The following is a 26865-nucleotide window of genomic DNA, read 5'->3' on the forward strand; positions in this document are numbered from 1 at the left end:
CAATTTTCTGAGGTATCGCCAGACTGATTTTCAGAGTGGTTGTATTAGTTTGCAACCCCACCAACAGTGGAGAAGGGTTCCTCTTTCTCCAAAACCTCGCCAGCATCTGTTGTCATCTCAGTTTTGGATCTTGGCCAATCTGACTGGTGTGAGGTGGAATCTCAGGGTTGTTTTGATTTGCATTTCCCTGATGGCTAAGGATGTTGAGCACTTCATCAGATATTTCTCAGCCATTCGATGTTCCTCAACTGAGAATGTGTTGTTTAGCTCTGTGCCCCATTATTAATAGGGTTATTTGATTCTCTGGTGTCTAGCTTTTTGAGTTCTTTGTATACCTTAGATATTAGGCCTCTATCTGATGTGGAGTTGGTAAAACTGCCGTTTTGTTTTCTTGACAATATCCATAGCCTTACAGAAACTTTGCAATCTCATTAAGTCCCATTTGTTAATGTTTGACCTTAGAGCTTGAGCCATTGGTGTTTTGTTCAGAAAATTTACTCCTGTGCCTATATCTTCTAAACTTTTCCCTACTTTCTCATATAATAGTTTCAGTGTATCTGGTTTAATGTGGATTTCCTTAATCCACTTACACTTGAGCTTTGTACAAGGAGATAAGAAAGGGTCTATTTTCATTCTTTTGCATGTTGATGCCAGTTGGACCAGCACCATTTGTTGAATAGGCTGTCCTTTTTCCATTGAATGTTTACGGCTCCTTTGTCAAAAATCAGGTGAACATATACATGAGGGCTCATTTCTCGATCTTCTATTCTATTCCATTGGTCCACATGCCTATTTCTGTACCAGTACCATGCAGTTTTCAGCACAATTGCCTTGTAATATAGCTTGAGGTCAGGAATACTGATTCCCGAAGATGGTTTCTTGTTGTTGAGGATGGATTTAGCTATTCTAGGTCTTTTGTTGTTCCATATAAATATGCACATTGATCTTTGCAATTCCATGAAGAACTGTGTTGGAATTTTGATGGGTATTGCGTTGAATCTATAGATTGCTTTTGGTAGGATTGCCATTTTTAAAATGTTGATCTTTCCATTCCATGAGCATGGGAGATCTTTTCATTTTCTGAGATCATCCTCAATTACCTTCTTTAGAGGTTTGAAGTTCTTGTCGAACATGTCCTTCACTTGCTTAGTTAGAGTCACACTAAGTTATTTCATAGATTTTGTGACAATTGTGAAGAGTACCTTTTCCCTAATTTCTTTCTCCACATGTTTGTCCTTTGAGTATAGGAAGGCTACTGATTTTTTTTGAGTTGATTTTGTATCCTGCCACTTTGCTGAACTTGTTTATCAGCTGTAGGAGTTCTCTGGTGGAGTTTTTGGGGTCACTTAAGTACACTATTATGTCATCGGCAAAGAGTGATGTTTTTATCTCTTCCTTTCCGATTTCTATCACCTTGATCTCCTTTTGTTGTCTAATTGCTCCAGCCAGGACTTCCAGTACTATGTTGAATAGGTAGGGGGAGAGTGGGCAGCCTTGTCGAGTCCCTGATTTTAGTGGGATTACTTCAAGTTTCCCACTGTTAAGTTTGATGTTGGCTGTTGGTTTGCTGTATATTGCTTTTATTATGTTTAAGTATGGACCTTGGATTCCTGTTCTTTCCAGGACTTTTAACATGAAGTGGTGTTGAATTTTGTCAAATGCTTTCTCAGCATCTAGTGAGATGACCATGTGATTTTGTTCTTTGAGTTTGTTTATATGGTGGATTACATTGATGGATTTCCTTATATTAAACCATTCCTGCATCCCAGGGATGAAGCCTACTTGGTCATGATGAATGATCATTTTGATGTGCTCTTGGATTCCGTTTGCAAGGATTTTGTTGAGTATTTTTGCGTCAATGTTCATAAGTGAGATTGGTCTGAAGTTCTCTTTCCTTGTAGGGTCTTTGTGTGGTTTAGGTAGGAGGATTATTGTAGCCTCAAAAAATTAGTTGGGTAGCATTCCATCTGATTCTATTTTTTGGAATAGTTTGGAGAGTATTGGTGTTATATCCCCAATAAATGTCTGATAAAATCCTGCACTGAACCCGTCTGCACCTGGGCTTTTTTTGGTTGGGAGGCTTTTGATGACTTCTTCTATTTCTTTAGGTTTTATATGGTTATTTAGATGGTTTACTTGGTCCTGGTTTAACTTTGGGACCTTGTATCTGTCTAGGAATTTGTCCATTTCCTCCAGATTTTCCAACTTTGTGGAGTATAAGTTTTTGTAGTAGGATCTGATGATTTCTTAAATTTCCTCAGTTTCAGTTGTTATGTCTCCACTTTCCTTTCTGATTCTGTTAATTTGTATACTCTCTCTTTGCCCTCTAGTTAGTCTGGCTAAGGGTTTATCAATCTTGTTGATTTTCTCAAAGAACCAACTCTTGGTTTTGTTGATTTTTTAAATGGTTCTTTTTCTTTCTCTTTGGTCCATTTCTGCCCTAATTTTGATTATTTCTTGCCGTCTACTCTTTTTGGGTATATCTGCTTCCTTTTGTTCTAGGGCTTTTAGCTGTGCTGTCAGGTTGCTGATGTAAGCTCTCTCGAGTTTCTTTTTGGAAGCACTTAGGGCTATGAGTTTTCCTCCCAGTACTGCTTTCAATGCATACCATAACTTTGGGTATGTTGTGTTTTCATTTTCGTTGAATTGTAGAAAGTCCTTAATTTCTTCCTTTATTTCTTTCTTGACCCTGCTATTGTTTAACAGAGCGTTGTTTAGTTTCCATGTGTACATAGGCTTTTTGTTGCCTTTCTTGTAGTTAAAAACCAGCCGTAGACCATGGTGATCTGAGAGGATGCATGGGAGTATTTCAATCTTCTTATATCAATTGAGGCTCATTTTGTGTCCAATTATGTGGTCAATTTTTGAGAAGGTGCCATGGGGTGTGGAGAAGTTGTATTCTTTTACTTTAGGATGATGTGTTCTGTATTAATTCTAGTTGGTTCAAAGTCTCTGCTAGTTTTGCAGTGTCCTTGTTCAGTTTCTTTTTCCATGATCTGTCCATTGGTGAAAGAGGGGTATTAAAGTCTCCCACTATTATTGTTTGGGGTGAAATGTATTTTTTGAGCTTTAGTAGGGTTTCTTTTATGAATGTGGGTGCTTTTTTATTTGGAGCATATATGTTAAGAATTGGGAGTTCCAACTAGTAGGTTTTCAATGCATACTGTAAAGCCCTTGAAAAAAATCAAGTACTGACTAAAAACATATTCACATGGTTTTATGTAAAATTTATTTTAATGTCTGAAAAAACAGTACTGACAAAAATGTATAATTTTAAGCAAAAAATGTTTAAAATCTGTACATTTATCTTTGTTTTGCAAAATAAAGTCGTTTAAAAAATTTAAAAAAAAAAGTTCTCAATGGAGGAAAATTGAATGGCCGAGAAATATCTAAGGAAGTGCTCAACATCCTTAGCCATCAGAGAAATGCAAATCAAAACAACCCTGAGATTCCACCTCACACCAGCCATATTGGCCAAGATCCAAAACTCAGATGAGAACAGATGCTGGCTAGGATGTGGAGAAAGAGAAACATTTCTCCACTGCTGGTGGAGTTGTAAACTGATACAAGCACTCTGGAAATCAGTCTGGAGATTCCTCAGAAAAATGGACATAGTACTACCTGAAGACCCAGTTATTCATCTTCTGGGCATTTACCCCAGCGATGCTTCAACATACAACAAAGATATATGCACCACAATGTTCATTGCAGCTCTATTTATAATAGCCAGAAGCTGGAAAGAACCAAGATGTCCTTCAGTAGATGAATGGATACAAAAATTGTGGTACATTTGAACAATGGAGTACTACTCAACCATCAGAAACAGTGACTTAACCAAATTCTTAAGAAAATAAATGTATATATAGAATATCATCCTGAGTGAGAAAACCCAGTCACAAAAGAACAGACATAATATGCAGTCACTGATAATGGGATACTAACCCCAGAAAGCTCTGAACACACCAAAAACAATTCACAGACTGTGTGAAGTTCAACAAAAATAAAAAGAATATATTTTAATTAAAATAGAAAAAAAATAAAAAATAAAAAATAAAACTAAAAAAAATAAAAAAAGAATTGGGAGTTCCTCCTGACAGATTTCCCCAGTAATGAGTAAATAGAGTCCTTCCTTATCTTTTTTGATAACTTTTGGTTGGAAATTTACTTTATTCAATATTAGAATAGCCACTCCAGCTTGCTTCTTGGGGATGTTTGCTTGGAAGTTTTTTTCCCACCCTTTTACTCTGAGATAGTGTCTGTCTTTGTCTCTGAGATGAGTTTCCTGTATGCAGCAAGAGGCTGGATTTTGTTTATGTATCCAGTCTGATAGCCTATGTCTCTTTATTGGGGAGTTGAGTCCATTTGTGTTAATAGATATCAAGGAATAGTTTCTGTTTCCTGCCATTATTGCTTTTGTGGGTTGAGTTGTGTCTGTGTCTTTTTCTTCTTTTAGTTTTCTTGTTTAGGAGTTTTCTTGTTTTTACTAGGCTGTATTTTCCCTCATTTTATTGGGTTTTCCACCTATAATTTGTTGTAGTTCTGGGTTTGTGGTCAGATATTGTGTAAATTTTGATTTGTCTTGAAATATCTTCATCTCTCCATCTATGGTGATTGATAGTTTTGCTGGGTATAGCAGCTTGGGCTGGCACTTGTGCTCTCTAAGGGTCTGCATGATGTCTGTCCAGGCTCTTCTAGCTTTCATAGCCTCTGTTGAGAAATCGGGTGTGATTCTGATTGGCCTGCCTTTATATGTTACCTGACCTTTTTCCCTTACTGCTTTTAGTATTCTTTCTTTGCATTGCGCACTTGGTGTTTTGACTATTATGTGTCAGGAGGTATTTCTTTTCTGTTCCAACCTATTTGAAGTTCTGAAGGCTTCTTTTATGCTCGTGGTCATGTCATTCTTGAGGGTAGGGAAGTTTTCTTCTACGATTTTGTTGAAGATATTTACTGTGCCTCTTATTTGATACTCTTCTCCCTCTTCTATTCCTATTATCCTTAGGTTCGGTCTTCTCATTGTGTCTTGGATTTCCTGGACATTTTGGGTTAGGAGCTTTTTGTTTTTTGCATCTTCTCTGGCTGTTTTGTCTATGTTTGCAATGTTGTCTGCTGCCCCCGAGATTCTCTCTTCGATCTCTTGTAATCTATTGGAAATGCTTGCTTCTGTGACTCCTGATTTCTTTTTTTGGTGTTCTGCCTCTAGGGTTATCTCTTTTAGTGTTTTCTTTATTGTGTCAATTTCTGTTTTAATTTCCCTCTTCCATTCCTTTATTTCTTTGGTTCTCTTTTCCTCTAGTTCTTTGAGTTCTTTGAGTGTTTTTCTTGTTTCCTCTTTAAAAGCTTCTGAATCTTTTTGCTTTTCCTCCCGTTCTTGTTTAAGTATCTTTATCAGCATCTTGAGGTATGATTTCAGGTCTGCGTCTTCTTTTTCTGGAGTGTTTGGAATTCCGATGTTTGCTGTTATGGCAGAGCTGGGTTCTGGTGTTGCCAGGTTGTCTTTGTTTCCTTGGGATATACTCTTTCGCTTTCCTCTTGCCATTTTGTTGTCAGTGATATGTTCTCGCCTTTCCCTTGTATCTGGTCTGTGTCCCTGGATTTCCAGCGGTCCAGAAGGCAGATGGGCCCAGGCCTGTTCTATGCCTCAGAGTCGCCGGGTGGGAACAAAGGTTCCAAAGTTTTGTTCCTTATCCCCGGATCAGGCAAGTCAGAGGGTGCGCCCCGAGTGCGCACTCCGCAGAGTTCTCTCTGCTCTCCAGCCACCCAGATTTCCCACTCACCAGTTTCTCAACCCCTAGGGGCTGGCGGTTTGCGTGGCAGATGGGCCGGGCTCTGTTCTGCACTCTGAAGTCGCCGCCACCGGGTGGAAACAGAAGTTCCAAAGTTCTGTTCCTGGTCCCAGTTTTTCAGCCCTAGGAGCTGGCGGTCTGCGCGGCAGATGGTCCGGGCTCTGTTCCTGTCCCCCACTTTTTAATGAGATTACTTGATCCTCTAGAGTCTAATGTCGAGTTCTTTGTATATATTGGATATTATCCCTCTATCTGATGTAGAATTTGTAAAAATCTTTTTCAAGTCTGTTGGTTGCCACTTTGTTTTATTGATAATGTACTTTGCCTTATAGACACTTTGCAATTTTATGAGGTCCCATTTATCGATTTTTTTAATTAGATATATTCTTTACTTCCATTTCAAATGTTACCCCCTTTACCAGTTTTCCTTCTGGAATTTTCCATTCCCTTCACTTCTCCCCCTGCCTCTGTGAGAGTGTTCCCCCACCCACCAACTCCTTCCAATAACCCCACCCTGGCATTCCCCTATACTGGGTTATTGAGCCTTCACTGGGCCAAGAACCTCTCCTCTCCCAAAAAGGCCATCCTCTGTTACATATATTGTTAGAACCATGGGTCCCTCCATGTGTATACTTTGGTTGGTGGTTTAGTCTCTGGGAGTTGTGGGGGGGGGGCTGGTTATTTGATATTGTTGTTCTTCTTGTAAATTTGAAAACCTCTTCTACTACTTAATCCTTTAAAACTCCTCCATTGTGGACCCCATTCTCAGTCCAATGGTTGGTTGGGATCATTCAACTCTGTATGTCTCAGGCTCGGGCATAATCGCTCAGGAGACAGCTATATCATTCTCCTGTCAGCATGCACTTCTTGGCATTCACAATATTGTCTGGGTTTGAAGACAGTATGTGGGATTTATCCCTGCAGTCTGTGAATGGCCTTTCCTTCAGTCTCTGCTTCAGATTTTGTCTCTGTATTTCTTCCTGTGAATATTTTGTTCCCTGTCTTAAGAAAGACTGAAGCATCTCTTCTTTCGTATTCCAGCAGCTTGAGCTTCATGTGGTCTGTGGGTTGTATCTTTGATATTTCAAGCTTTTGGGCTATTGTCCACTTACCAGTGAGTCTATACCATCTGTGTTCTTTTGTGACTGTGTTACCTCATTTCTGATGGTATTTTATAGTTCCATCCATTTGACTAAAAATTTCATAAAGTCGTTTTATAATAGCTGAGTAGAACTCCATTGCATAAATGTATCATATTTGATGTGTCCATTCCTCTGTTGAAGGACAACTGGGTTCTTTCCAGCTTATGGGGATTACAAACAAGGGTGTTGTGAACATAATGGAGCATGTGTCTCTAGTATGTGTTTGAGGATCTTTTTGGTATATGCCCAGGAGTGGTATAGCCGGGTCCTTGAGTAGTTCTATGTCCAGATTTCTGAGGAACAGCCTGACTGATTTCCAGAGTGGTTGTACAAGCTCATAGTCCCACCAACAATAGATAACTTTTTCTTTCTCCACATCCTTGACAGCATCTGCTGTCATCTGAGTTTTTGATCTTCCCCATTGTGACTCATATGAGGTGGAATCTCGGGGTTGTTTTTTATTTGCATTTCTCTGAAGACTAGAGACGTTGAATTTATCTTTAGGTGCTTCTCAACCATTCAGTATTCCTCACCTGAAAATTCTTTGTTTTGATCTGTACCCCATATTTTAATAAGATTATTTGATTCTCTGGAGTCTAACTACTTTGAGTTCTTTGTATATATTGGATACTAGCCCTCTATCAGATGTCGGATTGGTTGAGATCTTTTCCCAATCAGTTGGTAGCTGTTTTGTCCTATTGATGTTGTCCTTTGCCTGACAGAAACTTTTAATTTCATGAGGTCCAATTTGTCAATTTTTTATCTTGGCACATAAGCCATTGGTGTTCTGTTAGTTTCAGAATATAAGGCTTTATGTAAAGGTCTTTGAACTACTTAGACACGAGCACAGTACAAGGAGATAAGACTGGATCAAATTCCATTCTTCTGCACTCTGTCTTCCAATTGAACCAGCACCATTTGTTGAAGATGCTTTCCTTTTTTTTAATTGAACAAATTTATTGTAAAAAAAAAAAACAAAGATAAATGTACAGATTTTAAGCATTTTCACATAAAAGTAGGCGAATACATTTTTATCAGTGATGGGTTTTTTTTAAAGGTTTGATAGAGTGCATTAAGATCTTACTAGATACAATGAGCATAAAGTACATGTAAAACAAGATATAACCTGGAATTAGTCAATGTATTTTTGGTGTGTAAAGCAAAATGGTTTTTTATTTTCTTTTTTTTTTTTTTTTCTTGAACTTCACATAGTTTGTTTCTGGGGTGTTCGGAGCTTTCTGGGGTTAGTATCCCATTATCAGTGACTGCATAATATGTCTGTTCTTTTGTGCAGGGGTTATCGCACTAAGGATGATTTTCTCTAGATGCATCCATTTTCTTAAGAATTTCGTTAAGTCATTGTTTCTGATAGCTGAGTAGTATTCCATTGTATAAATATATCAAAATTTTTGTATTCATTCATCTACTGAAAGACATCTGGGTTCTTTCCAGCTTCTAGCTATTATAAATAAGGCTGCTCTGAACATTGTGGTGCATGTGACTTTGTTGTATGTTGAATCGTCTCTGGGGTATATGCCCAAAAGAGGAATAGCTGGATCTTCAGGTAGTACTATGTCTAATTTTCTGAGGAATTGCCAGATTGATTTCCAGAGTAGTTGTAACAGTATACAACCCCACCAACCGTGGAGAAGTGTTCCTCTTTCTCCACATCCTTGCCAGCATCTGCTGTCATCGGAATTTTTGATCTTACTCATTCTGACTAGTGTGAGGTGAAATCTCAGGGTTGTTTTGATTTGCATTTTGCTGATGGCCGATGATGTTGAGCACTACCTTACATGCTTCTCAGCCATTCGATATTCCTCACTTGGGAACATTTTGTTTAGCTCTGTATCCCATTTTTTTTAAACGACTTTATTTTGCAAAACAAAGATAAACGTACAGATTTTAAATATTTTTTGCTTAAAATTATAAATTTTTGTCAGTACTGTTTTTTCAGACATTAAAATAAATTTTACATAAAACCATGTGAATATGTTTTTTATTCAGTACTTGATTTTTTCAAGGGCTTGACAGTATGCATTGAAAACGTACTAGTTGCAATAAGCATAAAGTACATGCAAAACAAAACACAACATGGAAATAGTCAAAGTCTTCTTGTTTTGTGAATATATGTATATTTTTTGTTTTCTTTATTTCTTGGACTTCATACAGTCTGTGAGTTGTTTCTGGGGGAGTGCAAGCCTCTGGGGTTAGCATCCCACTATCAGTGACTGCATATTATGTCTGTTCTTTTGTGACTGGGTTATCTCACTCAGGATGATCTTCTCTAGATGCAGCCATTTTCTTAAGAATTTGGTTAAGTCATTGTTTCTGGTGGCTGAGTAGTATTCCATTGTGTATATGTACCACAATTTTTGTATCCGTTCGTCTTCTGAAGGACATCTGGGTTCCTTCCAGCTTCTGGCTATTATAAATAGAGCCGCTATGAAAATTGTGGTGCATATATCTTTGTTGTGTATTAAAGTGTCTCTGGGGTATATGCCCAGAAGTGGAATAGCTGGGTCTTCAGGTAGTACTATATCCAATTTTCTGAGGTATCGCCAGACAGATTTCCAGAGTGGTTGTATTAGCTTGCAACCCCACCAACAGTGGAGAAGTGTTCCTATTTCTCCGCAGCCTCGCCAGCATCTGCTGTCATCTGAGTTTTGGATCTTGGCCGATCTGACTGGTGTGAGGTGGAATCTTAGGGTTGTTTTGATTTGCATTTCCCTGATGGCTAAGAATGTCGAGCACTTCCTCAGATGTTTCTCGGCCATTCGGTGTTCCACAACTGAAAATGATTTGTTTAGCTCTGTACCCCATTTTTTAATAGGGTTATTTGATTCTCTGGTGTCTAGCTTTTTGAGTTTCTTGTACACCTTGGATATTAGGCCTCTATCTGATGTGGTGTTGGTAAAGATCTCCACATTAAACCAGATACACTGAAACTATTAGATGAGAAAGTAGGGAAAACCTTAGAACACATAGGCACAGGAGAAAATTTCCTGAACAAAACACCAATGGCTCAAGTTCTAAGGTCAAAGATTAACAAATGGGACTTAATGAGATTGCAAAGTTTCTGTAAGGCTAAGGACATAGTCAAGAAAACAAAACGGCAACCAACAGAATGTATCCCATTTTTAATAGGGTTGTTTGATTCTCTGGTTTCTAGCTTCTTGAGTTCTTCCTATACCTTGGATATTAGGCCTCTATCAGGTGGGTTGGAAAAGATCTTTTCCAAATCTGTTGGCTGCCATTTTGTTTGCTTGACAGTGTCCTTAGCCTTACAGAAACTTTGCAATCTCATTAAGTCTTATTTGTCAATATTTTACTTTAAAACATGAGCCGTTGGAGTTCTATTCAAGAAATTTTCTCCTGTGCCTATGTGTTCTAAGGTTTTCCCTACTTTTTCTTCTGATAGTTTCAGTGTACCAGGTTTAATGTGGAGATATTTGATCCACTTGCCCTTGAGCTTTGTACAAGAAAATAAGAAAGGGTCTATTTTCATTCTTCTGCATGCTGAGTGGCAGTTGGAACAACACCATTTGTTGAAGAGGCTGTCCTTGTTCCATTGAATGTTTACCACTCCTTTGTCAAAAATCAAGTGACAATATATGTGAGGGCTCATTCCTGTATCTTCTATTCTATTCCATTGATCTACTTGCCTATCTCTGTACCAGTACCATGCAGTTTTTAGCACAATTGCCTTATAATATAGCTTGAGGTCAGGGATAGTGATTCCCGCAGATGTTTTCTTGTTGAGGATGGATTTTGCTATTCTAGGTATTTGTTATTACAGATGAAATTGCACTTTGCTCACTCCAACTATAGGAAGAAATGGGTTGGAATTTTGATGGGGATTGCATTGAATCTGTAGATTGCTTTTCGTAGGATGGCCATTGTTAAAATGTTGATCCTTCCAATCCATGAGCATGAGAGATCTTTCCATTTTCTGAGATCTTTCGCAATATCTTCTTTAGAGGTTTGAAGTTCTTGTCATACAGGTTCTTCACTTGCTTAGTTAGAGCCAGACAAAGGTATTTCATATTTTTTGTGACTATTGTGAAGGGTATCTTTTCCCTAATTTCTTTCTCCAAATGTTTATTCTTTGAGTAGAGGAAGGCTACTTATTTGAATTAATTTTATTTCCAGCCACTTTGCTGAACTTGTTTATCAGCTGTAGAAGTTCTCTGGTGGAATCTTTGGTGTCACTTACTTACACAATTTTCTCATCTGCAAATAGTGATGTTTTTACTTCTTCCTTTCCAGTTTGCATCCCTTTGACTTCCTTTTGCTATCTAATTGCTCTGGCCAGGACTTCTAGTACTATGTTGGATAGGTAGGGGGAGAGTGGGCAGCCTTGTCAAGTTCCTGATTTTAGTGGGATTGCTTCAAGTTTCCCACTGCTAACTTTGATGCTGGCTGTTGGTTTGCTGTATGTTGCTATTATTATGTTTAGGTATGGGCTTTGTATTCCTGTTCTTTCCAGGACTTTTAACATGAAGGGGTGTTGAATTTTGTCAAATGCTTTCTCAGAATCTAGTAACATTACAATGTGTTATTTTTCTTTGAGTTTGTTTATATGGTGGAAATAGTTGAAAGATTTCCATATATTAAACCATCCCAGCATCCCAGGGATTAAGCCTCCTTGGTCATGGTGAATGATCATTTTAATGTGGTCTTAGATTTGCTTTGCAAGGGTTTTGTTGAGTTTTTTTTTTTTTTTTTTTTTTTTTTTTTTTTTTTTTTTTGCATCAATGTTCATAAGTGAGATTGCTCTGAAGTTCTCTTTCCTTGTAGGGTCTTGCTTGGTTTAGGAACGAGGGTTACCATAATCTCAAAAAAATGAGTTAGGTAGTGTTCCATCCGATTCTATTTTGTGGAATAGTTTGGAGAGTATTGGTATTAGGTCGTCAATAAATGTCTGATAAAATTCTGCACTGAACCCATCTGAACCTGGGCTTTTTTGGTTGGGAGACTTTTGAAGACTGATTCTATTTATTTAGGTGTTATGGGATTATTTGGATGGTTTACCTGGTCCTAATTTAACTTTACTATCTGGTATCTGTCTAGAAATTAATCCATTTCCTCCAGATTTTCCAACTTTGTTGACTATAGGCTTTTGTAGTAGGATCTGATGATTTCTTGAATTTCTTCGGGTTCAGTTATTATGTCTCCACTTTCATTTCTCATTTTGTTAATTTGGATACTCTCTCTTTGCCCTCTAGTTAGTCTGGCTAAGGGTTTATCAATCTTGTTAATTTTCTCAAAGAACCAGCTCTTGGTTTTGTTGATTCTTTGAAAGGGGCTTTTGGTTTCTATTTGGTCTATTTCTGCTCTATGTTTGATTATTTCTTGCCATCTACTCTTCTTGGGTGTATCTGCTTCCTTTTGTTCTAGAGCTTTCAACTGTGCTGTCAAGTTCCTAGTGTATGCTCTCTCCAGTTTCTTTTTGGAAGCACGCAGAGCTATGAGTTTTCCTCTCAGTACTGCTTTCATTGCATTACATAGGTTTGAGTATGTTCTGTTTTCATTTTCATTAAATTCTAGAAAATCCTTAATTTCTGTCTTTATTTCTTCTTTGACCCTTCTATTGTTTAATAGAGCACTGTTTAGTTTCCATGAGTATATGGGATTTTTGTTGTCTTTGTTGTTATTAAAGACCAGCCTTAGACCATGGTGATCTGATAGGTTTCATGGGAGTATTTCAATCTTCTTATATCTATTGAAGCTTGTTTTGTGATCGATTATATGGTCAATTTTCAAATAGGTGCTGTGAGGTACTGAGAAGAAGGGGCATTCTTTTGTTTCAGGATGATGTGTTCTGTAGATATCTATTTATTCCAATTGGTTCATAACCTCTGCTAGTATCACTGTGTCCTTGTTTAGTTTCTGTTTCCATGATCTGTTCATTAGTGAGAGTGGGATGTTGAGGTCTCCCACTATTATTGTGTGGGGTGCAATATATTTTTTGAGCTTTAGTAGGGTTTCTTTTTTGAATATGGGTGCTCTTTTATTTGGAACATATATGTTAAGGATTGAGAGTTCCTCCTGACAAATTTTTCCTGTAATGAGTAAAAAGTATCCTTCCTTATATTTTTTGATAACTTTTGGTTGAAAATCTACCTTGATATTAGAATGACCACTACAGCTTGCTTCTTGGGACCATTTGGTGGAAGGTTTTTTTCCCAACATTTTACTCTGAGATAGTGTCTGTCTTTGTCTCTGAGATGAGTTTCCTGTATGTAGTGAGATGCTGGGTTTTGTTTATGTATCCAGTCTGAGAGCCTATATCTTTTTATTGGGGAATTGAGTCCATTTATGTTAACAGATATTAAGGAATAGTGGTTGCCGTTTTCTGCTATTTTTTCTTTTGGAGGTAGAATTGGGCCTGTGTGTCTTTCTTCTTTTGGTTTTTTTGCTTAGGTATTTTCTTGTTTTTACTAGGTTGTAGTTTCCCTCCTTGTATTGGGTTTTCATTGTAGTGCTTGGTTTGTGGTCAGAGATTGTGTAACTTAGATTTTGTGTTGGAATATCTTGGTCTCTCCATCTATGGTGATTGAGAGTTTTGCTGGGTATAGCAGCTTGGGCTGACACTTGTGTTCTCTTAGGGTCTGCATGATGTCTGTCCAGGATCTTCTAGCTTTCATAGTCTCTGCTGAGAAATTGGATGTGATTCTGATTTGTCTGCCTTTTTATGTTACATGACCTTTTTCCCTTACTGATTTTAGTATTCTTTCTTTGCTTTGGGCACATGGTGATTTGACTATTACATGTTGGGAGAAATTTCTTTTCTCATCCAATCTGTTTTGAGTTCTGTAGGCTTCTTTTATGCTCATGGTCATCTTGTTCTTAAGGGTAGGGACATTTTCTTCTACGATTTTGTTGAAGATATTTACTGTGCCTACTAGTTGATATTCTTCGCCCTCTTCTATTCCTATTAACCTAAGGTTTGGTTTTCTCATTGTGTCCTGGATCTCCTGGACATTTTGGGTTATAAGCTTTTTGGTTTTTGCATCTTCTCTGACTGTTTTGTCTGTTTTCAATGTTGTCTTTGGCCCCTGAGATTCTCTCTTCTATCTCTTTTAGTCTGTTGGAGATGCTTGCAACTTTGACTCCTGTTTTCTTTTTTAAGTTTTTACCTCCAGGATTGTCTCTTTTAGTGTTTTCTTTATTGTTTCCATTTCCATTTTAAATTCCTTCTTCAATTCCTTCCTCTCTTTGGTTCTGTTTTCCTCTGGTTCTTTGAATTTTTTGAGTGTTTTTTCCTATTTCCTTTTTAAAAGCATCTATTTCTTTATCCTTTTCCTCCTGTTCTTGTTTAAGGATCTCTATCATCATCTTGAGGTATGATTTTAGGTATGAGTCTTCTTTTTCTGGAATGTTTGGCATTTCGCTATTTGCTGTGATGGGAGAACTGGGTTCTGGTGTTGCCAGGCTGTCTTGGTCCCTGGGGTACATTCTTTCACTTTCCTCTTGCCATCTTGTTTTCTGTGATTATATGGGCTCTTTTGTCAGTGATTGGTTCTTATCTGTACCTGACCTGTGTCCCTGGATCTCTGCTGTTCCTGGTGGCAGATGGCCTGAGCACCTGTTCTGCATGCACAGGCGCCGTATGGAAACAGACACCCTTGAGCAGGGTATCTGCTTCCCAGAACCAATTGGGGGGGGCAAACTTTCTGCATGCTCGGCACAGACCTCTCTGCTCCCCGGCTACTTGGAATGCTGTCTCACGAGGCCTGTGTCCCTGGATCTCTGCTGTTCCTCTGAAGCTGTTCTTTTTTAATTCAATGTTTTTAGCTCCTTTGTCAAAGATCAAGTGAACATAGCTGTGGGTTCATTTCTGGATCTCCAATTCTATTCCACTGATCTGCCTGCCTTTCTCTGTATCAACATCATGAGGTTTTTATGACAATTGATTTGTAATACAGTTTGAAGTGAGCGATGTTGTTTGCCCCAGAAGTACTTTTATTGTTGAGAACAGTTTGCCATATCCTGGGTTTTTTGTTATTCCAAATAAATTTGCAAAATGCTCTTTCTAACTCTATGAAGAGTTGAGTTGGAAATTTGATGGAGATTGCACTGATCTATAGATTATCTTGGCCATAATGCCATTATTTTATTTTGTCAGTAATTTTATTGCAGCAATGATACAAACAGCTGAAATAAGCTTATAATTAGATTTTTGTTGTTTTATTAGATACTCTGTGTTTATATTTGAAATATTATCCCCGTGCCCTACCCTGCTCCCATTCCCCCTCTCCCTCCACTTGTCCCCACAAAGGTACACTCACTCCTGATCACCCTCTTCACCTCAGTGATAATGGTCATTTTTATTATGTTGATCCTAACAATCCATGAGGATGTGAGATCTTTCAATATTCTGAGATCTTCTCTGATTTCTTTCTTGAAATTCTTGAAGTTTTTTTCATACAGATCATTCAGTTGCTTGGTTAGGGTCATACCAAGGTATTTTATACTCTTTGTGACTATTATTGAAAGTGTCAGTTCCATAATTTCTTTACCAGCCTGTTTATCCTTTGAGTAGAGGAAGGCTACTGATTTGTTTGAGTTAATTGTATATCCAGCCACTTTGCTGAAGTTGTTCATCAGCTGTAGGAGTTCTCTAATGGGATTTTGGGGGTCACTTAAGTATACTATCATATAATCTGCAAATAGTGATATTTTGACTTTTTTCTTTCTGATTTGTATTCCTTTGACTTCCTTTTGTTGTCTAATTGCTCTGCCAGGACTTCCAGTACTATATTGAATAAGTAGGGGGAGAGTAGGCATTCTTGTCTAGTCCCTGATTTTAGTGAAATTGCTACAAGTTTCTCACCATTTAGTTTTATATTGGCTACTGGTTTGCTGTATATTACCTTTACTGTGTGTAGGTATGGGCCTTTAATTCCTAATCTTTCCAAGACTTTTATCATGAAGAGGTATTGAATTCTGTCAAATGCTTTCTGAACATCTAATGAGATGATCATGTAATTTTTTTTCTTTGAGTTTGTTTATATAGTGGATTAAGTTGATTGATTTGCAAATATTAGACCATCCCTGCATCCTACTTGGTCACAGTGAATAATCATTTTGATGTGTTCTTGGATTTGGTTTGCAAGAATTTGATTCGGCTTCCCGCCGAGAACTCAGCAAACAGAGCTGTTGCCCAGCCAAGAGACTTAATGCGCATGCGCCACATACGTCATGGCCCGCTCTCGGGGCATACTATTGAGTTACTGGAGGGCGCACCAATCAGGTAGCGACACCAGTCTCCTGGGTATATATAAGCAATGCTTTTCTCTCCCACGTGGAGAAGTCCCCTGCTCAAAGGAGAAGTCCCCTGCTCAAAGGAGAAGTCCCCTGCTCAGGGAGATCCCCTGCTCAGAGTATTGTACAATAAAGGTTGTTCGCAGAAAAATCCTGTGGTTGCATGCCTTTTCCTACCGGCGGGAAGTGGGGCGCGCGACAACTGGTTTTGCATCAATGTTCATAAGGGAAATTGGTCTAAAGTTCTCTTTCTTTGTAGGGTCTTCCTATGGTTTTGGTATGAGAATAATTGTAGCTTCAAAGAATGATTTGGGTAGTGCTCCTTTTTCTATTTTGTGAAAGAGTTTGGAAAGTATTGGTATTAGGTCTTCTATGAAGGTCTAATAGAATTCTGCACTAAACCCATCTGGTTTTGGGCTATTTTTGTTTGGGGGGCTTTTGATGACTGCTTCTATATCTTTAGGTGTTATGGGATTGTTTAGATGGTTTATCTGATCCTGATTTAACTTTGGTATCTGTCTATATATTTGTCCATTTCATCCAGACTTTCCAGTTTTGTTGAGTATAGGCTTTTGTAGTAAGATCTGATCATTTCTCTAATTTTTTTAGTTTCTGTTGTAATGTCTCCCCTTTCCTTTATGATTTTGTTAATTTGGATACTCTCTCTTTGCCCTCTAGTTACTCTGCTAAGGGTTTATCAATCTTGTTGATTTTCTCAAAGAACCAACTCCTGGTTTTGTTGATTCTTTGTATACTTTTTATTTGCTTGTTTCTACTTGGTTGATTTCTGCCCTGAGCTTGATTATTTCCTGTCATTTAATGCACATGGCTGTATCTGCTTCTTTTTGTTCTAAAACTTTCAGCTGTTCTGTCAAACTGTTAGGGTATGCTCTCTCCAGTTTCTTTTTGGAGGCACTCAGAGCTATGTGTTTGCCTCTTAGTACTACTTTAATTGTATCCCATAAGTTTGGGTATGTTGTGCCTTTATTTTTGTTAAATTTTTAAATTATTTAATTTCTTTCTTTATTTCTTTCTTGACCAATCTATCATTGTGTAGAAGAGCATTGTTCAGCTTCCATGTGTATGTGGGCTTTTGTTGTTGTTGTTGTTGTTGTTGTTGTTGTTGTTGTTGTTGTTGTTGAAGACCAACCTTAGTCCATGGTGATCTGATAGGGTACATGGGATTATTTCAATCTTCTTGTATCTGTTGAGGCCTGTTTTATGGTCAATTTTGGAGAAGGTGCTCTGAGTTGTTTAGAAGTAGGAATAATCTTTTTTAGGATGAAATATTCTATAGATGTCTCTTAAATCCATTTTGTTCACAACTTCTGTTAGTTTCACTGTCTCTCTCTTCAGTTTCTGCTTCCATGATAAGTCCATTAAGAAGAGTAGAGTGTTGAAGTCTCCCACTATGATTGTGTGCAATATATGCTTTGAGCTTTATTAGAGTTTCTTTAATGAATGTGGGTGCCCTTGCATTTGGAGAATAGATGTTCAAGATTAAAAGTCCGTTGACTGATTTTTCCTTTGATGAGTAAAAAGTATCCTGCCTTATATTTTTCGATAACTTTTGATTGAAAATCTATTTTATTTGATATTAGAATGGCTACTCCAGTTTGTTTCTTTGAACCATTTGCTTGGAAAAAGATTTCCCAGCCTTTTACTCTAAGGTGTGTCTGTCTTTGTCACTGAGATGATTTTCCTATAAACAGCAAAAGGCTGGATCCTGTTTATATATCCAGCCTGATACTCTGTGACTTTTTGAGGGGGGAATTGAGTCCATAGTTGTTAAGAGATATTAAGGAATAGTAATTTTTATCCTGTTATTTTTGGTTTTAGAGGTAGAATTATGATTGCAGAGTTTACTTCTTTTTTGTTTGTTGCAAGAAGATTATCTTCTTGCTTTTTCTAGGGCATAGTTTCCCTCCTTGTGTTGGAGTTTTCCATTTATTATCCTGTGTAGGGCTGGGTTTGTGGACAGATATTGTGTAAATTTGGTTTTGTCCTGGAGTATCTTGGTTTCTCCATCTATGGTAATTGAGAGTTTTGCTGCATATAATAACCTGGGTTGGCATTTGTGTTCTCTTATAGTCTGTATGACATCTCCAGAATTCTAGCTTTAATAGTCTCTGTTGAGAAATCTGGTGTAATTTTGGTTGGTCTGCCATTATACGCTACTTGTCCTTTTTTCCTTACTGCTTTTAGTATTCTTTGTTTTTAACATTTAGTGTTTTGACTATTATGTGTCAGGAGGAATTTCTTTTCTGGTCCAATCTATTTCAAGTTCTGTAGGATTCTTGTATGTTCATAGTCATTTATTTCTTTAAGTTAGGGAAGTTTTTTTCTATATTTTTTGTTAAAATATTTACTGGAGACAGGCACTCAGGCCATCTGCCACCAGGAACAGCGGAGATCCAGGAACACAGACCTGGTGAGACTGCTCTGCTAGTAGCCAGGGAGCAGAGAGGTCTGGGCTGAGCGCGCAGAAAGCATGCCCCCCACATTTGTTTAGGGGAGCAGGAACTCTGCCAGAGGACTCGGATTCCACCCGGAGGGCCCATGCGTGAAAAACAGGCGCTCAGGCAATATGCCACCAGGAACAGCGGAGATCCAAGGAGGCAGGCCTGGTGCAACTGCTCTGCGAGTAGCTGGGGCACAGAGAGGTCTGGGCCAAGCGTGAGGAAAGCACACACCCCACATTTGTTCAGGGGAGCAGAAACTCTGCCGAAGGACTCAGTTTCTACCCGGAGGGCCCTTGCAAGCAGAACATACACTCAGGCCATTAGCTACCAGGAACAGCAGAGATCCAGGGACACAGGGAGAGACAGGACGCAATCACTGACAAGACCACGAAAAATAACAGAAAACAAGATGGCAAGAGGAAAGCGAAGGAACTTACACAACGGAAACCAAGACAACCTGGCAACATCAGAAACCAGTTCTCCCATCACAGCAAACAGCAGAAAGCCAAACACTACAGAAAGAGACCTGAAATCATACCTCAAGATGATAATAGAGATCCTTAAACAAGAATGGGAGGAAAAGAATAAAGAAATAGAAGCTTTAAAAGAGGAAACAAGAAAAATGCTCAAAGAAATCAAAGAACTAGAGGAAAACAGAACCAAAGAGATGAAGAAATTTAATATGGAAATGGAAACAACAAAGAAAACACTATAAAAGACAACACTGGAGATAGAAAACGTAAAGAGAAATCAGTAGTCACAGATGCAAGCATCTCAAACAGACTACAAGAGACTGAAGACAGAATCTCGGGGGCCGAAGACAACATTAAAAACATAGACAAAACAGTCAGAGAAGATGCAAAAACCAAAAAGCTCATAACCCAAAATATCCAGGAGATCCAGGACACAATAAGAAGACCAAACCTAAGGATAATAGGAATAAAAGAGGGCAAAGAATATCAACTACGAGGCACAGTAAATATCTTCAACAGAATCGTAGAAGAAAACTTCCTTACCCTTAAGAATGAAATGACCATGAGCATAAAAGAAGCCTACAGAACTCCAAACAGATTGGAGCAGAAAAGAAATTCCTCCTGACACATAATAGTCAAAACACCAAGTGCCCAAAGCAAAGAAAGAATACTAAAATCAGTAAGGGAAAAAGATCATGTAACATATAAAGGCAGACCAATCAGAATCACACCCGATGTCTCAACAGAGACTATGAAAGCTAGAAGAGCCTGGACAGACATCATGCAGACCCTAAAAGAGCACAAGTGCCAGCCCAAGCTGCTATACCCAGCAAAACTCTCAATCACCATAGATGGAGAGACAAAGATATTCCAGGACAAAACTAAATTGACACAATATCTGACGACATTATACGTGGAAAACCCAATAAAAGGAGGGAAACTACATCCTAGTAAAAACAAGAAAATCGAGGAATATCGAATGGCTGAGAAACATCTAAGGAAGTGCTCAACATCCATAGTCATCAGGGAAATGCAAATCAAAACAACCCTAAGATTCCATCTCACACCAACCAGAATGGCTAAAATCAAAAATTCAGATGACAACAGATGCTGGCGAGGTTGTGGAGAAAGAGGAACACTTCTCCACTGTTGTTGAGGTTGCAAACTGGTACAACTACTCTGTAAATCAGTCTGGCGATTCCTCAGAAAATTGGACATAGTACTACCTGAAGATCCAGCTATTCCACTTCTTGGCATTTACCCCAGAGACACTCCAACATACAACAAAGACACATGCACCACAATGTTAAGAGCAGCCCTATTTATAATATCGAGAAGCTGGAAAGAACCCAGTACCTTCAGTAGGTGAATGGATACAAAAATTGTGGTACATTTACACAATGGAGTACTACTCAGCTATCAGGAAAAAATGACCTTATGAAATTCTTAATAAAATGGATGCATCTAGAGAATATCATCCTGAGTGAGATAACCCAGTCACAAAAGAACAGACATAATATGCAGTCACTGATAATTGGATACTAACCCCAGAAAGCTCTGAACACCCCAGAAACAACTCACAGACTATATGAAGTTCAAGAAAAACAAAGGCCAAAAAAAGAAAAAAAGGAAAATGAAAACCCATTATGCTTAGTCTTTACACACCAAGGAAACTTTGACTATTTCCAGGTTACATCTTGTTTTACAGGTACTTTATGCTCATTGTAACTAGTAAGATCTTAATGCACATACTATCAAACCTTTAAAAAATTCAAGTACTGACAAAAATGTATTTATATACTTTTATGCAAAAATTCTTAAAATCTGTACATTTATCTTTGTTTTTTAAAATAAAGTTGTTTAATTTAAAAAATAAATAAATAAATAATAAAAAAGAAAAAATACTCACTGGCTCTTTTTTAGGAATCTGTGCTCTCTTCTATACCTATTATCGTTAGGTTTGGTGTTCTCATTGTGATTTCCTGAATAGTTTTTTTTTTTTTTTTTTTTTTTTTGGATTTTTATTTTTTTTATCCCATCTCACCAGAAAAACAAGACTTAGACTTAATATCATACTTCACAATGACAATGGAGACCTTCGGAAAGCGCATAAAGAACATACTTAAAGAAGTACAGGAAAACCAGAAAAATACACACACACAAGTTGAAGTCCTTAAAGAGGAAACACAAAAGACACAAAGATCAACTGAAGAGATACAGGAAAGCATACAACCAGGTGAAGGAACTGAAAACAGAAACAATAAAGAAATCACAAAAGGAGACAACCCTGAAGTTGGAAAAACTAGGAAAGACATCAGGAGTCATGGATGCTAGCATCATTAACAGAATGCAAGAGAGGGAGGAGTGAATCTCAGGGGAAGAAGATATTACAGAAATTATTGACACAACAGTCAGAGAAAATGCAAAAATCAAAAAGATTCTAACCCAAAACATCCAGGAAATCCAGGATACAATGAGAAGATCAAATCTAAAGATAATAGGTAGAGAAGAAGGTGAAGAATATCAACTGAAAGGCACAGTAAATATTTTAAACATAATTATAGAAGAAAACTTCCCTAACCTAAGAAAGAGAGAGAGAGAGAGAGAGAGAGAGAGAGAGACCATGAACATACAAGAAGCCCACAGAACCCCAAATAGACTGGACCGAAAAAGAAATTCTTCCCCACACATAATAGTCAAAACAACAAATGTCCAAAACAAAGAAAGAATACTAAAAGCAGTGAGAGAAAAAGGACAGGTAACATATAAAGACAGACAAATCAAAATTACACCAGACTTTTCAACAGAGACTATGAAGGCTAGAAGATCCCGGACTGACATCATACAAACCCTAAGGAAACACAAGTTCCAGCCCAGGTTACTATATTGAGCAAAAACTCTCAATCACCATAGATGGAGAAACAACGATCTTCCAGGAAAAAAACAAATTTACATAATATCTGTCCACAAATCCATCCCTACAAAGGATAAGAAATAGAAAACTCTGCCACAAAGAGAAAAACTTCATGCTAGGAAAATCAAGAAACTCTTGCAACACCAAAAAAAAAAAAAAGTACACAAACAAAACTCTACTTCTAACAACAAAAATAGCAGGAAACTACAATCAATATTCCTTTGTATGACTATCAATGGATTCAATTCTCCAACAAAAAGGCATAGACTATCAGACTGGATACAAAAACAAAATCCAGAATTTTGCAGCATATGTGAATCTCATCTCAGCAACAATGACAGGCACTACCTCAGAGTAAAAGGATGGGAAAAAAAATGGACCCAAGAAATAATCTGGAGTAGCCATCCTAATAGTGAAAAAATAGATTTTCAACCAAAACTCATCAAAAAAGACAAGGAAAGACACTTTTTAATCATCAAAGAAAAAAATCTATCAAGAGGAACTCTCAATCCTGAACATCTATGCTCCAAATACATGAGCACCCACATTCATAAAGAAAACCCTACTAAAGCTCAGAGCATATATTGGACCACACACAATAATAGTGGGAGACTTCAACACCCCTCTCTCATTAATGAACAAATCATGGACGCAGAAACTGAACAGAGACACAGTGAAACTAACAGAACTTATGAACCAAATGGATTTAATAGACATCTATAGAATATTTCATCCTAAAACAAAAGAATATACTTTTTTCTCAGCACCTCATGTCATGTTCTCCAAAACTGACCATATAGTCAGTCATAAAACAGGCCTCAACAGATACAAGAACATCAAAATATTCCCATGCATTCTATCAGATCACCACAGACAATGGCTGGTCTTCAATAATAACAACAACATAATCCCACATACACATGAAAGTTTAACAATACTCTACTCAATGATAGGTTGGTCAAGGAATAAAGAAAGAAATCAAAGACTTTTTAGAATTTAACAAAAGTTAAGGCACAACATACCCAAACTTAAGGGATAAAATGAAAAGAGTGCTCAGAGGAAAACTCATAGAGCTCAGTGCCTTCAAAAAGAAACTGGAGAGCGTACACTAAGAACTTGACAGCACAACTGAAAGCTCTAGTAGAAAAAGAAGCAGATACACACAAGAGAAGTAGATGGCAGGAAATAAACTCAGACCTGAAATCAACCAAATAGAAACAAAAAGAACTATACAAAGAATCAACAAAACCAAGAGCTGGTTCTCTGAAAAAATCAACAAGCCAGACTAACCAGAGGACGCAGAAATATGGATGTCTCCTCAGAAGCACTCCCCGAATCATAAAGATACAGATGAGGATGCTTTCAGATAAACATCAGACTGAACACGGGGGACCCCAATGAAAGAGCTAGAGACTGAAAGAGCTGAAGGGCTGCAACCTCATGTGAAGAACAACATCATCAACAGCCAAGGCACTGAGGTAGAGAGAGTGATTGGGAGAGAAAGCACCTTCGTGGAAGCAAGTTGAGGAGGAGGAGGGAAAGTTATTGGGGGGGGGTTAACATTTAAAATGTATATACAGAGAATATCCAATAAAATTGAAAAAAAAAAGAAAGAGAAAACAGCATATTTTTCTCTTCTGAATGGAAGAAAAAATGGTAGAGCTATCCAGAAAACAGTATCAAAACTCCTCATAAAACTATAACTATACCAACTAAATACTCCAACAAAATGATTATGGCCACACACTCAAGGAATGCTTAGAGATATTTGAAATCTATATTCAATGTAGCAGTACCAACAATAATGTATGTAAACAACCTAAGTGTTCCTTTGTGTAAAGAAACTTTCATAAGGGCTGGGGAGATGAGAAATTGACTCTGTCTACAAGTAGAAGGCTAGGATGAAATCCAAACTTCTTAGCTGTAGGGGCCACATTCATACACATAGAGATGCATGCAAACACACATCACATATATACATACAAATACTTTGAGTCTATGCTTAAAAATAATGTCTACCCCTTTTGTTTTTCTTTCTTAAAGGAAAGTCTGCTGTGCAAGACAGCAGAGATGAAACTAGAAGACATTTTGTTATGTGAAAATGATCCAGACACACAAAAACTAAAAACAATATAATATTTAAATATGGAGTATAGTTGGGCATGGCAGTATATGCATTTAATCCCAGCACTTGGGAGGCAGAGGATCTCTGTGATTTCAGAGATTTCTGTGAGTTTCAGAGCTAAACAGCAAGAGCCTGTCTTTAACAAATTAATGTTTATGAGTTACTGTTAAAGATTATAAAGTTTCAGTTACAAAATGAGCAACTTAAGAGTACAATGGTGAATACAGTTAATAATATGCATTACCTGAAATTTCTGAGATTGTGAAAAATGCTTCATAATACCAAAGCCAAATTACTGTATCACATTTTAATTAGCTAATTATTAAGTATATTTTGTGGAATCTTGTGCATCTTAAATAGATTTTTAAAATTGGAAAGTCATTACATGCAAATATTTAAAATATCTCAAATATTTAAAATGTAGAAAATGGCCAAAATAAGCTTATAAAACTACCAAAAATAAAAAAGCTGTTTCTGCTTGTATACAAGATCTTAAGACATAGAAAAAAGTCCCATATTTTATACATAAATTTTCCCAAATGTGAATCACTTTATTGAATGTTGATGACTAATATAATTACTTTTCAACGTCTCTTACTTTTACAAAGTCCTCCACGAATAATCATCAAAGAAATGAGCAGAAATATGTTTTCCACATTGTACATCAATAGTTTCTCTCATATCACATACTTATAAAAAGTCATATTTCTGATTTTGTGAAGCTTCAAAGAGAGTTTGTTTTAGCTGGATTTTGAGCATTCTCATCACTTCTCATGCAGCTTCTTTGCAACATGATTTCTTTCATGTCTTTGAAGTCCACTAGGATATAAAAAAATCACTTTACAAATGGCTTACACTGATGACCTTTCTTGACACTGGATTTTGATGCACTGCTAAGGCAACAGAACTTCCTAAAGTAGCCTCTTCATTCCTTCCAACCAAAGAATTTATGTCAAGACGAGAATGACCGAAGGCTATTCCATCACTTTTACATGTGTAGGGTTTCTCTCTGCTGTGAAGTCTCACATGTTTACTTAGATGAGAATAAACAGCAAATGTTTTCCCACACTCCTTGCAGTCATACGGTTTCTCTCCAGTGTGAGTTCGCATGTGACTGTGGAGGTAGGAGGAACACGTAAATGCTTTCCCACACTCATTACACTCAAAGGGCTTCTCTCCAGTGTGAATTCTCAAATGTGCAATAAGATAGGAGGAAGAAGCAAAGGCTTTTCCACACTGATCACATTCATATGGCTTCTCTCCTGTGTGGCTTCTTGTGTGTTCAAGGAGGCCTGAAGATGTAGTGAAGGCTTTCCCACATTCTCTACAGTTGTAGGGCTTCTCCCCAGTGTGAGTGCGTATATGCTTTGTAAGACCAGAGCGCACAGTGAAGGCTTTTCCACATTCCTCACACTTATGGGGTTTCTCTCCTGTGTGAATTCTTAGGTGTTTACTTAGATGTGAAGAAACTGTGAAGGTTTTTCCACATTCCTTACATACATAAGGTTTCTCTCCAGTGTGAGTTCGTATGTGATTATGAAGGTAGGAAGAACATGCAAATGCTTTTCCACACACATTGCACTCAAAGGGATTTTCTCCAGTGTGTGTTCGTAAATGTTTAGTAAGGCTTGTGCGCTCAGTGAAGGCTCTGCCACATTCCTTACATACATAGGGCTTCTCTCCAGTGTGAGTCCGCATGTGAATTCGAAGGTAAGAAGAACATGTAAAGGCTTTCCCACATACTTTACATTCAAAGGGCTTCTCTCCAGTGTGTGTTCTCAAATGTGTAATAAGGGTTGAGGAAGAAGCAAAGGCCTTCCCACAATGATCACATTCAAAGGGCCTCTCTCCCATGTGACTTTTCATATGTTTAATAAGGCCTGAGGTTGAAGTGAAGGCTTTCCCACATTCCTTACAGCCATAAGGCTTCTCTCCAGTATGTGTTGGTAAATGTTTACTAAGGCCAGAACGCCCTGTAAAGGCTTTGCCACAGTCCTTACATTTATAGGGCTTTATTCCAGTGTGAACCCGAAAGTGATCATTAAGACACGAGGAATTTCTAAAGCATTTTCCACAAACCTTACATTCAAAAGGCTTCTCCTCAGTGTGAGTTTTTAAGTGCTGAGTTAGTGGATAACACCTAGAAAAGGCTTTCCCACATTCCTTACACTGATAAGGTTTCTCTCCAGTGTGAGTACGCATATGAATATTAAGGTTGGCAGAATATTTAAAACTTTTCCCACATTCCTTACATTCATAGGATTTCTTCCCAGTGTATGACTGAGCACTCTCAGCAGGACTCATGGCTGGGCTAAAAGCATCCCACTTAAAGAGTTTGTTTTCACTTCTTCCAGGCCTCTGAAGGGATGACTGACTATCTAAGACTTGCTGAAACTCACTGGATTCAAGGAATGTGTTCTGTACACATGTTGTCTGGTAAGCAGTACTTGCAATCATACTGAGGTCTTTTCCATGCTGGTGTGATTCAGGCCTGCTGTCTGTAGAGGAGGTCTCCTTAGGCTGAATAGGAAAGACTCGCCCATACTGAACACAATCATAAATGTTCCCTGTGTTTTCAATACCTATGTGTGTCCGACTGCATAAAGGTTCTTTGACAATTTCTCCAGGAGGCTTAAAGTCACAGAGTTCCTTTCCATTATGGCTATTTGACTGTTGATTAAAGAAATAAGATA

Source organism: Micromys minutus (genome assembly GCF_963924665.1).
Source record: "Micromys minutus genome assembly, chromosome: 16".
Classification (NCBI taxonomy): domain Eukaryota; kingdom Metazoa; phylum Chordata; class Mammalia; order Rodentia; family Muridae; genus Micromys; species Micromys minutus.